Below are 17,479 nucleotides of genomic sequence, written 5' to 3'. Positions count from 1 at the left end.
CTGTTGTTGAACTTTTTCTCCATAAATATTCAGCTGGCTCTGTCTCTCCCACGTGCGAGTGTGTTTTATGCTAATTACAGCAAGCATTGTACGTCTTTGATGGATGCGCAGCCCTCGTGTTGTCACGATGACATTTTGTGAATGAGCCCAGGAGAGGGGGACTGCAGCGGGGTGGAAATATCTGTCCCAGATGTTCTGCTCGTAATCTATCTTTCTTTCTGTTTTGCTCTCTTTCTTTTTGCATGTTGTGATTTAGTATGAATCCTTGGTGTGCTGCAGCTTTTCAGTGAAAACGCAGGGATCTCTACCTCCTCCTCATCCCCTCGCTATCCCTCGTTCCTTCTACTTATATACTTCTTTCTCGGTCTTCTTTATTACTAGAGTGCGTTTCTTCTCACTTTCCCAGGCTAATGCTGCCTTGGAGGCGACGTGTGTGTGTGTGTGTGTGTGTGTGTGTGTGTGTGTGTGTGTGTGTGTGTGTGTGTGGGTGTGTGTGTGTGTGTGTGTGTGTGTGTGTGTGTGTGTGTGTGTGTGTGTGTGTGTGTGTGTGTGTGTGTGGTGTGTGTGTGTGTGTGTGTGTGTGTGTTGTGTGTGTGTGCTGTGTGTGTGTGGTCGTGTGTGTGTTGTGTGTGTGTGTGTGTGTGTGTGTGTGTGTGTGTGTGTGTGTGTGTGTGTGTGGTGTGTGTGTGTGTGTGTGTGTGTGGTGTGTGTGTGTGTGTGTGTGTGTGTGTGTGTGTGTGTGTGATGTGTGTGTGTGTGTGTGTGTGTGTGTGTGTGTTGTGTGTGCTTTGGGATGGAGCGAGGTGATTACAGACCTTATCTTAATTCTGCATCAGAAGACGAAAGTGTGTGTCGGATGGACAGACAGTGAGAGAGAGAGAGTGTGCGTGCAAGCATGCGATTTGTTGTGACTAATCCCCCTCTGTCTGTCAGTCAGCTGTCCTTTTGCTTTTTGACTTTTGGAGTCTCTAAGGGGTGAGGGGTTGACGTGTGTGTGTTGGAGGGGCTTTCTAAAGGTTGGGGGTAAAGCTTTGGGGGTCTCTGGCAGGTGTTTCTCCACCGAGTCCCTTCACTACTGTTGTTTTCTCTCTGTGACTGTGACACAAGCTCAACGACTCCTTTGTATCTGACGCAGTACCTCGGATCCCAGATCAGTGATTTAACAGTGTATTCTGTCTTTAATGAGATGATATGCTCTCAGATGATAATTAAAGGATTATTAGAGAATCATGAGATCTAAACACAGGGCTCACCTTTTCCATTGAAATGCCTTCACCACAACCTTTTCAAAGCTTTTATACAAAAAGCTCTCTTCTAAGGTTGGAATTAGAATGTTTTGCCTCATTAGTTTGATGTTTTTCCTGAAGAAAAAAAAAGCATGTTAGGAAAGGGCATAATGCAATTAGAAATTAATGTACTGCTATATTAGATGCAGTTTACATAAATGCATCCTAAAGGCACTGTGAAAATCTTCCATTTATCAGGTGGCAGAAGTAATGAGATTTTGATATGAAGTTTAGGGGATGAATAAAGAAATCAACGTTCATAATAACAGACTGAGCTGAACAGACAATAAATCTTATTTTGTTCTTGTTACAATGTCCACAAGAGTTCCTTGGATGTCCTTTAGCGGTGAGCTGCTGCTAAATGCTGAAGTTATGATGCACAGCAGCAACAGGCGGGGTCCAGACTGTGGTAGTTTGGGAGCGCTGCAGAAGGCCGCTGTCTCTAGGGAGGGGGAAACGGTGGAGAATGAAGATGAAGGACACATGAATAACAGGTAGTTCATGCAGAGGTGAATCAAATTCTGCTCCTAAAATAAAACGATGCAAAACACAAATTCCATTTTAGGATATCTTTGAAAACTGACATAACTCAAATGGTTGCATGTTAAGCTACTTGAGTTATATCTGAGTTTTCTTTCTGATAAAAATTAGAAAATTATAGTAAAAACATTTCAATTTCAGATAAGGTAATGTGTTCAATGTAGTCATATTTTGCTCATTAATCCAACACAATATGATATTGCATTATAAACTTCCTGTTTCAGTACTAAAGTGAAAAATACAATCTGATCTCACCAGAATGGTGACTCCACCACGACTCCTTAACACCGCATTGCGTGGTGGAGTCACGCATTCTGTTACATTTACGTGTCGGCACCACGCAAAAAACCCCAATGTAAAGTGAATGAGGCTCTTTTGTCGTGGTGCACACACGCATTTCTACAACGTCCCGCAGTGAGCTTTTATTCTATAAAACGTTTTTTAAATCTACTATATAGCTTGTATAACTCACGGGAGGCTTCTTTTATTTTATTTGTATTCATAATAATTTTTATTTTTCGTCAGAATGTATTATGGTGCATTAGTTACGAATTTTTGTTCTCAAAAAACAATGCATTGTGTGTAATACAACTGTGATTTTTATTAAATTAGTTAGTTTTTAAGGAAGGCCAGAGCTTCAGCTGTGTCAATAGATTGTTCCCTTTAGTTAACGTTATTTAAAAGATAATGATCATGTCCCCTTTATTGTATTACGAGCGTCCATTCCCATTGGATAACGGAGAATTTTACACCCGGAAGTGAGTATTCTCCTTACTGTCGATTGATTTTACAGTGATATCTGCACTACTCATAAACTAATAAACACCAGATTATCCTTGTTAATTACACAACATTGATTGGTTTAAATTGTGTACAATGCTTTTGTATTTTCCCCTTCGATTCGGAGAAACTAATATTTGTTCGGAGTTTTTGGATGGCAGAAGACACTACACTACCCAGAATCCTCAGCTATCGTTTGTGACCACACCATGTGCTTAGCTTGACAAACCCCGTGATCAGTCCCCAAGCTCTGTGATTGGATGTTGGAGTGGCAGTGCGCGAAGTTTACACGGAGCGTCAAAAAAAACCTTGAAATGGAATGAAACCCATCGACGGCACACTATTCAAAACAGGAATCGAACGTGTCCTACCCCCCCCCCCCCCCCCCCCCCCCTTAGGTCGCAGGCTCCTCCAACAGTGCAACACAATAAAACAGATACACAGAAAAAATAGTGAAATAGTGCAATAAGAGTCTATATACAAGTGATTGGAATCTTTTTTATTTTTTATTTAACCTTTATTTAACCAGATAAAAGCATTGAGATACAATCTGATTTTCAATGCTGACCTGGCCAAGAAGGCAGCAACGTTACACATAACACACACATATAAAAGAGAACATAACTAAGAAAACAAAAGACAAAAAAGCAGTCACTACATTGTGAATATGATATATTAGATCAATAATTTATATGTAGCAGCCAGATGAATGTTATGGATGTTGTTTCAAATATCAGGTGTTTAATAATCTTATGGCCTGTGGGATGAAGCTGTCCCTGAGTCTGGTGGTTTTAGTCCGGATGCTGCAGTACCGCCTGCCAGACGGCAGCAGACAGAACAGTTTGTGGCTGGGGTGATGGGGGTCTTTTATCATCCTGAGGGCTTTCTTTAAGGTTAATGTGGTGTTTTTACTCCACTACATTTATTTTAGTTACTTTACAGATTTGGATTAATGATGTGAAATATAAACAACCCTTAAATCAGACTTTAGTTACACCTGAGTAAAATTCAGTGAAGGTGATTGTCAAGTGCCAACAATCAGGAGAGATATTTGATAGTTCGTGCTTGAGAAGACTAAACATTTATCTGCAGATCCGTATAAAGCATATTCATTACTCGTTATTCTCTAATCGTTCATTAAAGACTATATATAATTGATATTTTGCACATCCCTTTCAAGATTTTCTAAGGTTTATTGACATATCATATACACAACTACGGTGTAGTTATGCAATGAATGCAAAACTTGGGTCACAGGTTCCTCAACAGTGCATTACAAGACATCTATCAATATGTGTATACCTCCACCATTAAACTGTCATATTCTGCACATTTATTATTCTATCTAACATCTTATAAGAATATAATAAATATGTATAATATCGGTTAAAATAAGTGCTTCAACATAGTTAACATTGCAGGAAAGTTGATTGTCAAGTTCCAAAACAAACCATGCAATATATTAGACGTTAAGTACTTTGTCAGGCTTAATAAGTATCTGTAGATAGAGATACCCCCAAAGCTTTTTTCTTATTTAAAAGAAGACTTTAGCCTAAAGTATTCTTTAATGTTTAAATAAAGCCTTATTAGTTTGTCTGTTTTGCACATCCTCCTATCAGGCACTAAACTATTTTATTGTAGATATTATTTACAGTATCTTCTTGATATTTTCTATTCTATATTTATATCATTGACCTTCTACTTTCCCACTATTTTGTATGTACTCTTAATATTTAAATGTTTTCATCAAATATAACACATTCAAAAGTGCTTTACAAAAATGAAAGACATTAAGAAAAAGGCATTTTAAACAGTCATTAAAAAGCAACATAATCTACCTGCATTGCAATTACTCCAAACGTGTAATAACGTGCTTTAACCAGTAGGTGGTTTGGGTTAAAAAGCTGTCAAGTTTACAGTGTTAACAAAATAAAATATACTGCTGTTTCTGGTTTAGTTTACGACGGATACATTTTGTTATTGTTTTGATATTTGTAACACATTAGCGATGGAAAAACCCCACAGCAACACAGAAAATATGATCTTAACAGTCTGACCCAGCGGTCTAGTAGTTAATAAAAAACAATAATATCAAAACAGATGATTACTACTAACTTTATTGTGAAATTAAAACAGAACGGTAAAAGAATAGTTTCCGGTCTATTCTGATGCCCGATCTCTGTAGATAAATAAAGAACTACGATAGATGTGTAATATTTAATGCAGCCAAACCATTTATTACAATGCATTCATGTGATGACTTTCAAAGAGTAAAGCAAGCACTGCTGAATAAAGTATGATTTTATCTTTTACGAAACGTTTTTTTTTATATGGAATGCAGTTGGAGGTCAACCAATCACAGAGCTTGAGAACTGATCACGGGGTTTTTCAATCTAAGCACATGGTGTAGTCCCAAACGATAGCTGAGGATTCTGGGTAGTGTAGTGTCTTCTGCCATCCAAAAACTCCGAACAAATATTCGTTTCTCCGAATCGAAGGGGAAAAATACAAAAGCATTGTACACAATTTAAACCAATCAATGTTGTGTAATTAACAAGGATAATTTGGTGTTTATTAGTTGATGAGTAGTGCAGATATCACTGTAAAATCAATCGACAGTAAGGAGAATACTTACTTCCGGGTGTACAATTCTCCGTTATCCAATGGGAATGGACGCTCGTAATACAATAAACGGGACATGATCATTATCTTTTAAATAACGTTAACTAAAGGGAACAATCTATTGGAGCCAGCTGAAGCTCTGGCCTTCCTTAAAAACTAACTAATTTAATAAAAATCACAGTTGTATTACACACAATGCACTGTTTTTTGAGAACAAAAATTCGTAACTAATGCACCATAATACATTCTGACGAAAAATAAAAATTATTATGAATACAAATAAAATAAAAGAAGCCTCCTGTGAGTTACTACAAGCTATAAAGTAGATTTTAAAAACGTTTTATAGAATAAAAGCTCACTGCAGGACGTTGTAGAAATGCGTGTGTGCACCACGACAAAAGAGCCTCATTCACTTTACATTGGGGTTTTTTGCGTGGTGCCGACACGTAAATGTAGCAGAATGCGTGACTCCACCACGCAATGCGGTGTTAAGGAGTCGTGGTGGAGTCACGCATTCTGGTGAGATCAGGTTGGAAAAATAGCATGTATGAATAGATTTGTAAAATCAATTCATACATCATCTAAATATATTATTCGGTAACACATGCAGCAATATAAATTGGCATTGGCAATACAGTAAGTCGTTATGGTCATGCCAATAAAGATATTTGCCAATAAAGCTTAGAATTGAAAAAAAAGTAAGGTTTTCAACAAGATGTTAAATGTCTCCTATCATGCAAAATGCACTATTTGATGTCTTTTGTACATGCATATGTGTCCCCGGTGTGTCAGGAACTCACATAGTGTTAGAAAACAAAACTCTCTCTTTTCCTCCGTACCCAAATCTCTAAAAACGGGGGAACAACGGAGCTGATCCAGATTTGCTGCAGATATGACGTAATATCTGAAATGTGGGCTGGCTTTACGCCCACTGCCCTATCAGAAACGTTGCTATCAGAAACAAAGCACAACGTTTTTTGGACGCAATAAGTCTTTGTTTACATTAGCAAGCATCGCTAACACTCAGAGCTAACCTGTACTGGAGAGAGTATGTGTAACAAAGCAGCAAATAAAAAAAGGAACTCATCTTGTGGTAAACCCGCAAGAGAAAAAGCATTTGAGCTCCATACTGTTTCAGAAATAATCCTTGACGCCTTCACGGCAGCATTTAGCTGAGAATCTCGGTAGAATTCTGAGCAGGCATTAGCTCCCCCTCCTCTTATTTATTTTTAGAGCTAAGGACTCAGGATCAGCACTTCTCTAACAGGGCTGAAATAGAGGGGTATGAGGCATGGCTAGAATGGGTAATCTGTTTGGTATTTTGAGCAAAACACATCATAGAAATGTTTCTTATATATTTGTATAAATCTGAGACCCATAATATATGCCTAAAAATAACATGATAAGAAACCTTTAAACATTTCTGTTTTAGTAATGAATAATAATACTAAATAACTTAAATGTATATAGCGCCTTCAATATATCTAAGGAGGTGTTGTGCGTTTCTATTGTAATCTTTATTTTCCCTGCTATGTCTCTTGGAGGCGGCTACCTTAGTTTATTGGTTTAGTTGTCATGTCAAGAACATGAATCTCTCAGAGATCAAATGTTTTGTCCCAGATTATAGCAGTTTGCTCATTTTCATTCTATCTTCAAAATTAAAAGACTAATATACTACCTCATTTAAATAAAATAAGAAAAAGGAAACGAATCGCAGAAAGCTAAACTAATGTGGGCATGATTGGTTATTTAATAGGGAATCTTTCATCATGTTGTCCAACATTTTGTGCCAAACTTCTCTGGTTATTTTGTAAGTGATGCACTATTATGACTCATTTACCCACTAAAGGCTATTATTCCATCTTTTTTTATTATTCTGGGAAAATTATTGTGATCATTCTTTTAGATTGGTTTTAATTTAAGCAATGCTGTCACAGATGGGAGACAAGTCTGTCTTTTTATAAGCCAATGATCTGACAGTAAAACACAATTTTAAAAAAACATACAGAGAAGTTGCAGACATGCTGAGCAAAGGAAGGAAATGTAAAATAATGTCCCACGCTGTCCCAAGAGAAAATAAACTGTTGTGTCAAAGCATCTGTCAGTTTAGCTTTCACTCTTCCTTCAAGTATTCCATGCCATCTGTGTCTGTATAGAGCAAGTTCCTTCATCCAACTTCATTATGAGATTAGGTTGAGCTACAATTTAGTTTCAAATATGTTATTATTATTATAGGATATGATATTTCTGTCCCTATATTGCCTCTGTTCTCTAAAGAAGAAAACACATACCAGATGCACTCAACTCTGCAACACAAAAGAAAAACATCCTCCACCATGATGACTAGTCACATTTGATTAAATGACCTTCTCTGGAGAAGAAAAATAGCTTTTGCCTTGAAAGTTTTCCCCACACTCCGTCTCCAACTCTTATCCATCTGTGCACTTCTTTGTGCCTTTTAGTGTCTCTCCTCTTCCCCATTCTTGCTTCTGCATTAACTCTCCTGTTTTGTTCTTTTGTTCTGTCTCAGCCTCCTACTTTTTTCCACTTCTTTCTTTCTCTAACTCTCTAACTCATCAAGGAATACTGAGTGAGGAATAGGAGGCAGCCTGCGGGGCGGATCTGTTGGCCGTGATTGGCTTTCCTTGCTTGCCAATGAGGTGTGAAGCGTCTGCCACGCTGCTGTAACTCTTCTCCGAGGGCCACCCTCGCCTCTCGTGCATCAACACACACACACACACACACACACACACACACACACACACACCACACACACACACACACACACACACACACTTTCACACAGAATGCTTAAAAAAAGATAGAAGCTTTTGACAAATGCGCTCACCCACACACATTTAAAACACAACAGCAGACACTAAGGGAATGTGGTTATGCCCAGGCAAGGACACATCGTCTACTTTGGACTTCAGAGTTAACACACATAGAGAAATGCCGGTGGGGCCTGCAGATGAGAGTGGAGCGTCATACACTGGGCAGGCAGATGGCAGGCTGCTCTGTAGCCTCTGCTTAGGCTGATGGCTCTATTCATCAGACGGCTCCCCTCCCTGCAGCCCTGCACCGGGACACCATTCATAGAGCTCTCTTTCACTCCCCTCCGCTGTTCTCTCCTAAGCTTATTTATTTGTACTGCACCTCTTCTCTTCTTCTCTCTGAGTCTGTCTGCTTGGCGCCATAAAAAGCTGTTTTGTCCAGCTAGAGGAGTGAGTTATTGGCTCAGTGGTAGAAAGTGCTACCTTCCTGCCTCTTTTTGGCAGGCTGAAGTTTTAATTTCTGCTTGGTGGCAGAGAACGTCTCATTGGTCCGAGGCTAACTTTAGTGGTTTACAGCCAAAGCCAGTTCACTGCAGGGAAAGTTATACATTGGAATAAAAAGAGGAACTCTTAAAGCAATACTTGTATTTCTTTCCTACCCAGCGATATTTAAGATAAGAGATTACAGCAGCTGGTTAGCGTAGCTAGTTTAGCATAAAGACTGGGGAAAGTTATTCTGGCTCAGTTCAGAGAAAAATGCACCTACAGTAAAACAGCTCTTTTAAAGATGGACTATTTAATGGCCACAACTGTAACTTGTGTCTCCCATGGTAACCTCACAGTAATGATGAGACTTTAGGAAGTCATTGCTTCCAGCCAAGTGATAGTCTGACACACAACTCAAAACGATTTCACAAACAAGATGTAGGATAAGATGAAGTTTAAGTTCTTCTCATTCTCGGCAGAGGTTATTTGACCCTGCAACAGGTTTTTTAATTGGTAAATATTTCAGAAAAATCTGTTAAATAAGTGATAGAATAAGAGCGAAAGAAGAGAAGGAAAATTCCTTCAGGCAAGGGGTAAGAAAAGCATTGATCTATATCAGAAAGTTGTTTAAAGGATTCAACATATGCTGGTGCTAGTGGTGCAGTAGATGGATGGCACGCCTGTGTGTGTGAAGGTGGACTGAGGCCCTGACTAAGAGCTTTTCACTCTCAGTGAGCAGTAATGAGGCCCTGAGCTGCTGCGCTGAGGAGACAGTGCCTCCAGAGGAGGAGGATGACCTTGTAGACTGTGAACACACACACACACACACACACACACACACACACACACACACACACACACACACACACACACACACACACACACACACACACACACACACACACACACACACACACACACACACAACCCTTTAAACACTGTTAATGTAAAAGTTCCCTGTTAGCTGACAGCTGACAGTTCCTTGTATATATTATCACCATGCGTTAATGGAAAAGTGCTATTGTGTTGGAATGGTAATGGAGTTTAATTCCTATTACCAGAAGAAGAACAAAAACAGCACATGCACATAATCAATTTCATCAGACTTTTAGAGAGGTGTTGATAAGCATACACGCATTGTTTCTGATGATTATTTGCTGTACAGTCCATTTAACATAATTAATGTTGATGAGGACAGAACTTCCTAAAGGCACAATAAAAGATCTACAGACTTTTCTGTAGTTTCAATGTGAGAAAAGTAACAAATGAAAGGTTTAAAGGATGTCTGTGCTCTTTAGCGTGACAATAACGAGCCTTTCTCTTGCTCTTTTCCTGGCTGCGGCTGCGACTGAAAAAGTGGCTTGCTGGAAGTCAGAACAAAGATAAGATAGAAGTTTGGTAATGAGAAATAACTTGTTTCTGTTTGACATTTCACACGTGTGCCGCACAGAGGAAGTTCTCCATTGTATTCTAACTATAAGTAACTAGAGCCAGTCATTTGGAGTTTCCTGATATGCTTTAAGAAAAATGTTGACTGACTTTTTACATTTCAGATACACTTGACAATTCTTTAATACAGAACTGCAATAGCAAATACCTCTCGTTTCTCAAGTGTTGCCTATTTTATCTGTCATCATAATGATACATGCAGTATTGCACCAATATGGTAGTGACCAAATTACCATGCACTTTTGTTTATGATGCTTTATGTCAATTAAATCCCAATTGCTAAAAGCAACAAATGTACTTTGACATCTCCAACGGGTTTATATGTATCTCCAGCCTATACACTCTGAATTCCCCCAACAACATGTCCGGACAGAGTAAGTTTGAAGGTTAGATATGAGGCATACAGAGGCATATGACTGTGTCACAAGCCATTGGTTACTAAACCTGTTATATGGCCCTACATAAGCCTATCCATCCGTGACCTGCGGAAGCCAGTTTAGACTAATCCCCACAGCTGTATAAAATGTTTTCTCATCCTTCAGAAGAGGATTTAAATTACTTTACACTTACAACTTGTCCTGTGGCTTGCCTGCTGTGTGATGTGCAGCTGGTGCCCCGAGCATTTATCTTCTTGATTTTGTCCACTCGTCTAATACACTTGGATGATCGGAGCCCACTTATATACAGTGTGCTCACATTGTATCCATCTGAGATCTACACACACATAAACACACACTAAAATGTACTTTATATTAGCCTTTTTATTGTCATATAAACACATGCAGTTGCTAAACACACACACAGACACATGACCTGTTCACATACAAATACAGACAAAACACGAATACAGAAACACACAACGTGATTTATTATTTATAATATGACTATTGCTATTGCACATGCAGACTCACATTGTAAGCAAAATGCTCGAGGGCAAACCGGAGTTATTGCACATTAAAACACACACACACACACACACTGTGTTTGAGACCTCATTGTCCCCCTAACAGTTGTGCAATGTGCCTCGAGGCAATCACAACACAGACACACTCAAATATGATTATCTCCATTTGATGTCCTGCGATTGGGTGATATTGGGACGGGTGACATCATGGAGTTATCATAAGCATTGTATAACCCAGAGGGTTATAACCCAGGACAACAGCATACATCTGCATGACATGGAGTACTGTTATCTGGCACTGAACTTTGTCGCTAGTCATGTGTGTTTCAGTGTGTACAAACATGTATATACCTTTCAAAATGTCTTTTTTCACCTCCAATATAAGTCTACTTTATATCCAGAAGAAACTGCAGATAGGGCCAGAACCTGCATGACTTTGAACTTTTGGAGGAAATTGAAAGCTCTATGTAAAGATGGTACACACAGAGGAGTCCGGGGCTGAGGTTTGATCTGTGAACCTTCCCGCTGTGAGATGACAGGGCCAACCACCGAGCCCTGTGATGTCCACACACCAACATCTGTTAAGGCTGATGGAAAATGCAGTGTCTCACGCACTGTGCAAAGCAATTTGGCAGAGAGTTTGAGGTGTGACATTTTTCCAAGATGCATCATTCATGAATAGGTCATAGGGTCCCCTCATCGCCCCACTCTAAATCTAACCCCTGTCTTTACAGGTGTCTATGTATTGAGATAACAACGGTTTATGTGACTTCTACTATTAAGCTTTTGATGGGAATTTGTTTTTTTATTGTAACACCTGATACCTACATTGCATATTTATTTCTATATATTGAATTTTTCATATTTTGTTTATATTGTCCAACAACTTAAGACTTTACCTTAGTAGTGTTCCTTATTTTCTACTTATTTCCAAAGGAATGATTGCCAACATTCAGAATTGTCTTATATTTTATAGATGCTTAAATGTAGGTTCAGTTACACTGTATGCTCAAATGTAGCTTGTATGCTTAAATCGATATGCCCCATGATGAAATAGCAACAACTAACATCCAAGTTCTTATATTTGGGTGGAAACGTGTACATTCCACAAGAATAGTCTGTTGTCAAGGAGACCATTCAGATCCATTTCATAATTTGGGTGTTCTCCAAGATTCAACATTTAGTCTATCTATTATTTCAAAACAAAACATAACCCCCACCCCCTCTCTCAGCTGTCCCATCAGGCTCTGCTGAGCGTCTCTTCAGTGGAGTGAGGGTTCCTGAGTGTTGACTAATCAAAGGCCTTTTCACAGGGCGTAGACTGATGTCTTAATTAGGACTGCCAATGTTAATCACACTTAAATATTTATAAGGAGGAATTCATTTGTTTAGCCTTGACCTTTCCCCGCAGCTCATTAACATGGTTATTATTACTGCTGCTGCTCTTAGACATGGCCGCGACACGGGCCCGGGGCCATTATCGATTTTGATGGAGCAGACATGGTGCTGCGTTAATGCTTTGTGTGTGTGGATGACATTGGCTTATCAGTATTTGGAGGAGTTTAACCCTGGAGGTGTGTGTGTGTGTGTGTGTGTGTGTGTGTGTGTGTGTGTGTGTGTGTGTGTGTGTGTGTGTGTGTGTGTGTGTGTGTGTGTGTGTGTGTGTGTGTGTGTGTGTGTGTGTGTGTGTGTGTGTGTGTGTGTGTGTGTGTGTGTGTGTGTGTGTGTGTGTGTGTGTGTGTGTGTGTGTGTGTGTGCGCACAGCTTGAGGGGATGCTGGGTAATATCTTATCAATACAGTGAGTTCATTGTGTTTAAATGGCAGTGAGGGTAATAGAGGCAGCTTCATAAACACTGATGGGTGTTCTTTGTGTCAGCTCAGCATTTTGACTGAACATCATGATCAAAATGGAATTGTTATTTGTAACACACACACACACAACCACCATTTCACGACTCCAATTGTTTCTTACCAATACTCACACAGAGCCTCAGGCACAGGTTTTATTGCCGCAGTCTCTACTGGATACACAGCACTTGTAGCAGTTGTGAGGTATTGTGGCGGCCACAGGGGAGCCAGCTTCTCCTTCACCCAGAGGTGCAGCTGTGGCATCAGCACTGTTTAAGATACCAGAACTTTACTGTATACTAATGACATGTGCTATTAGGCTAATAAACATCTTCTGCTCTGAGGGAAAATGATTGTGGTGTGGCATTTTAATGAAAGCCATTAATCAGTTAATGTTATTCTGTCATTTTAATATGTTCAGAGAATACATTCCTGCTTGCACTTATAAACTGCCCAAGGTAACACCATTTTCTTCAAATCTTAATAGGAATAGTCACTTGTGTACTATGACTATAAAGGCAATCTTCCACAATAGTATGTTTGCAATAATTGGATGCAAAACACAGTAAACTTCAGATTGAATTGAGCTCCTTTATTGTCATTTTAGGTAGCCTATAACGAAACAAAAAAATCAATCCCCTCAGTGCATATCTACAAATCAAAAAACAATAGAAAAATAGATCCAATGGAGGTGGCATCTTGGATTACCAGAAATGTTTAAATATAATAACATTTCTACAGTACTATGCACCTCCAAACTAAAATCACAAGCAATAAAACACGATATCCTTAGATTGTATTACCTTGTTGGAAAGGGCAGCTTGACGGCAAGGTAAAGAAGTTATACTATTTTAAATGTGGCATTAACTTAATAGTTTACGTTGACGCACTATTTTCTCGAGATGCTGCATCTGTTTCTCTTTTGTTCCCTTTGACCCACTGATGTTTTTTTGCTTTCCTGTGTAAAGACATACACTTATAAATCGTCTCCTGTAGCTTAATTTTGCAAGAATGCACTTTTGACTAATTTTCTTCATTTCCTTTCAAAGAAACACTGAAAAGTGCAACTCAAATAAAGGTTGTATTTTGTTAAAAAGCCAATATAGCACAGGAGTCACCATGAAAACACACCGAGTGAATACTACACATCACATTTCTATCACCTGCAATGTAATACTGAGAATCACTTGTGTGGATGTATGTGTGCGCTCATGAATTCAATTAAGATGATGAAAAAGTCTATTAAGTTTCAAACATTGATCTGGCAAAGATTCCCCACTGTGTCACTGTGCACATTTTCCGTCTCTCCAGCTAGCTGTATGAGTGTGTGAGACAAAGAGATGTGTGTGGGTGTGTGTGACTGTAAAAAAAGTAGAGAAAAACATCACAACGCAACCTTTTAAGTTTCATTAGTAACATATGTTATGCATCTGTGGAAAACAGACTCAGCAACCAATGAGTAAACAGAGGTGAGGTTTTGTGCATGTTGATTTTTGCGGGAAAGATTCATCCCTTTTAAATATCCAAGTCAGATTTGGAGTTGGACTTATTGAATAACTATGCCACCAACTATGAGAGCAGCTCTCTGTCTCTCTGCTCAGTAATCACTACAGTAAATGCCGTTTGGGAAGTGACAGTAAGCACTTCACACACCACCTAAGTGTTTCACAATCAGACCGATGAATAAAATATTTGAGTTTCAAGTGCCTACATTTGGAATTCAAAATAAGTGTGGGACCGTGGAACAAAACCAAAAAGAGCCAAATAGAGTTTGTGGCGACTCCTGCCGCCCCTCCTCGTGCTTCATACCTCTTGTGGAGGCGGAATTGAAAAGCGGCTGTCTGTGTGCTGCTACCTGTCTCTGTCTTTAAGAGTGAGACAGAGGAGCAGGTGCAAAAGTATTCTCAATCTCAAGTTGTCTTTTTGATGTTTTAGTCCTTGCTTTGGAGGTATGTGCGGAACAGTTTTTTTCTTGACTTTCTTTTTTCTGCCGCATGATTTCCAACCATTACAGGCTGATCCCACAGAGATTGTGATCACTCCGTACTGCTTCTGTTTCCCGCAGAGCACACATCACACATTTTGTATCTAAAGAAATGCAAACACAATGTTGTTTAATAAGCCCCTCTTTAAAGATGTGAGCTGGAAATATTAAACACGCTTTAAAAGAAAGAAACAACCTCAGTCAGGGTTGGATAAAAACATCATGGATGTCTGTTCTGTTTTCCCTAAGCAACAGATACAAAACCAGATGTCTTTATAGCAGGAGGGATGGTGCCACTGCTTACAGATCAGGGTATATGTCACTGACCATTAAATGAAGTGTATCTTACCAACTACACCACACGATTATATAGAGAATCTTAAATAGAAAGCAAGTAGTCCAGCAAATGAGAATAGTAAAACTTTTCCAAATTCCTTCACCACAACACATCCCTGTGAATGGCCTAATAAAAGTCTTGAAGCTAAATGATTCTGTCCGCTGAAATACTGCAGGGATTTAAAACAAAGCTTAACCAGGAGCACATCAGAAAGACAGAAGCTTCAAACTAAATGATGATATACAAACAAAAGGAGTAGGACATACATGTATGGAATATAAGCCTGCTTCAAATACAGTAAATGTGAGGAAGGCTAAATACATAATGTGAGCACTAGAATAGAGAATTTACAGAAGTAGTTTTGCTCAGAAGTATATACCAGGATTTTATTTGGCAGTGTAGAAAAAAGCTTTTTAGATGGACCCTTCATGCTGGAAAATAACATTTACAGACATTATAATGTAGCCATCTCCCTCAAACAAGATGTGTTTGCAGTTGGCCATCTGCTACAAGTGTTCCTATGCACGCTGACATACAGGTGAATACACCCCAACAAACACTAGGCACTACAAGATGAGAGAACGAATACAATTAGCTGGGTTTAAATAGTGTTATCTCCCTATTTATCTTTTTTTCGTAAGCAATTGAGTGTGACTTTGCCCTGGCTAGCAGCTGGTCAGGTGTTGAATAGGCCAGCTCTTCATCCCCAATAACCACAGCAGGACACGCACGCACGCACGCACGCACGCACGCACGCACGCACGCACGCACGCACGCACACACACACACACACACACACACACACACACACACAGACCCATGCCATCAGGTGGCTTCCACTGCCAGAGTCACTGGTCTTATTCAATGTTCTGTCAACGCTGTGGATTTATACACATAGATAGACTGACGTGAGATGCATTTTTTAACCTTTTCCTCTCTTTCTCATTTATCTTTTTATGTATTTATTTAACTAAATATCTTTAGGGCAGCAGGTACAGAAAAGATGGTACGTTTGATCTCAGGCCAGCAGGGGTCCATATGGTTGAAAAGGCAGATGGATTAAATGTTGCTCGCTCTCTGGCATCCTCCATCCCTGGTCTCTTGTCTCCAATTTTGTTCTTTCATTTCACTCTACCTTTAACCACTAATCTGTCAGATATGTGTTCTCTATTTTATCATGTCCATGTGGGGAAGATTAACATTTCCTGAAGCAGCAGCCACCTGTGGAAGTACATAAAGGTAAAGGAGGTCGATTTTATACCTTGGAGCAGCAGACCCTGAAGCTCTTTTTATAGGCTGCAGTTTCTCATGGGGAGAGGCTCCCTCTGAGGAGTGGTCTGCCTCACCAGACCTCTGTGCTGGGTTAGGGTTAGATTATATATACATTATAGGCCAAACATAGATGTTGTGTGCATTTCCTATCTGTAAAGGCATAATTTCCTCAAGGAATTAGGATGTCTACCCCTTTTTTCAAAATCCTATTTTGATTAAAGCAAACACAACCCTGCATAAAGTGTCAAACCTGCAGACACTTCCTTTCTGCTACATCACATAATTCGATACCAATTGTTTCATGTTTCAATTGTCCAATAAAGACGTAATTCCTGGGAGATTCTATATTTAGATTTAGAGGTGACAGTGTGTCCATTTGTTATCTTCCTTAAAATTCTGGGGGGAAACAAACTTGTAGTCTTTCTGTAATGTAGTCACATTTTGTTTTTACTAGATGATAAGCGGTTAAAGATTGAATACAGACTTACACGATTGTTCACGATCAGTTAAAAACTGTTGGGATTATTTTAGATGAATCCTAATGTCTGCGCAGTAAATGGGAAGCTGCAGTTAGTTTAGTTTAGCACAAAGACTTTAAGCAAGGGGAAACAGCTAGCCTGGCTCAAAGGTAACAAATAAAAAACATGCCTTCAAACACCTCGAAAGGCTCACATAACAGGTTTTATTTCATGTATTTAACCCATATACAACGGAAGTATAAAATGTCATGCTGTGGTTTTTGGGGGCCAGTATTTCTCTTACAGCAGTTATTAAGTCTGCATACTACCACCTTAAGAACATATCTAGGATTAAAAGACTAATGTCACAGCAGGATTTGGAAAAACGTGTCCATGCTTTGATCTTCAGTAGACTCGACTACTGTAATAGTGTCTTCACAAAATCCATTAAAGCTGCAGCGGATTCAGAACGCCGCTGCTCGTGTCCACTAACACTAAGAAAGTGGATCACATCAGTCCAGTACTGAAGTCTTTACACTGGCTTCCAGTCTACCAAATAATTGATTTTAAAGTGCTGGTTTTTAAAGCACTGAATGGTTTAGGACCAAATTATATTAACGATCTCCTGCAGAAGTATGAACCATCCAGGAGTCTCAGGTCTTCTGGGACGGGTCTGCTCTCTGTTACAAGAGTCAGAACTAAATATGGAGAAGCAGCGTTTAGTTGTTATGCCCCGAC

This window comes from Gymnodraco acuticeps, unplaced genomic scaffold (genome assembly GCF_902827175.1).
Source record: "Gymnodraco acuticeps unplaced genomic scaffold, fGymAcu1.1, whole genome shotgun sequence".
NCBI classification, from domain to species: domain Eukaryota; kingdom Metazoa; phylum Chordata; class Actinopteri; order Perciformes; family Bathydraconidae; genus Gymnodraco; species Gymnodraco acuticeps.
The sequence above is the reverse complement of the archived record's forward strand: the minus strand, read 5'-3'. Positions refer to the sequence as shown.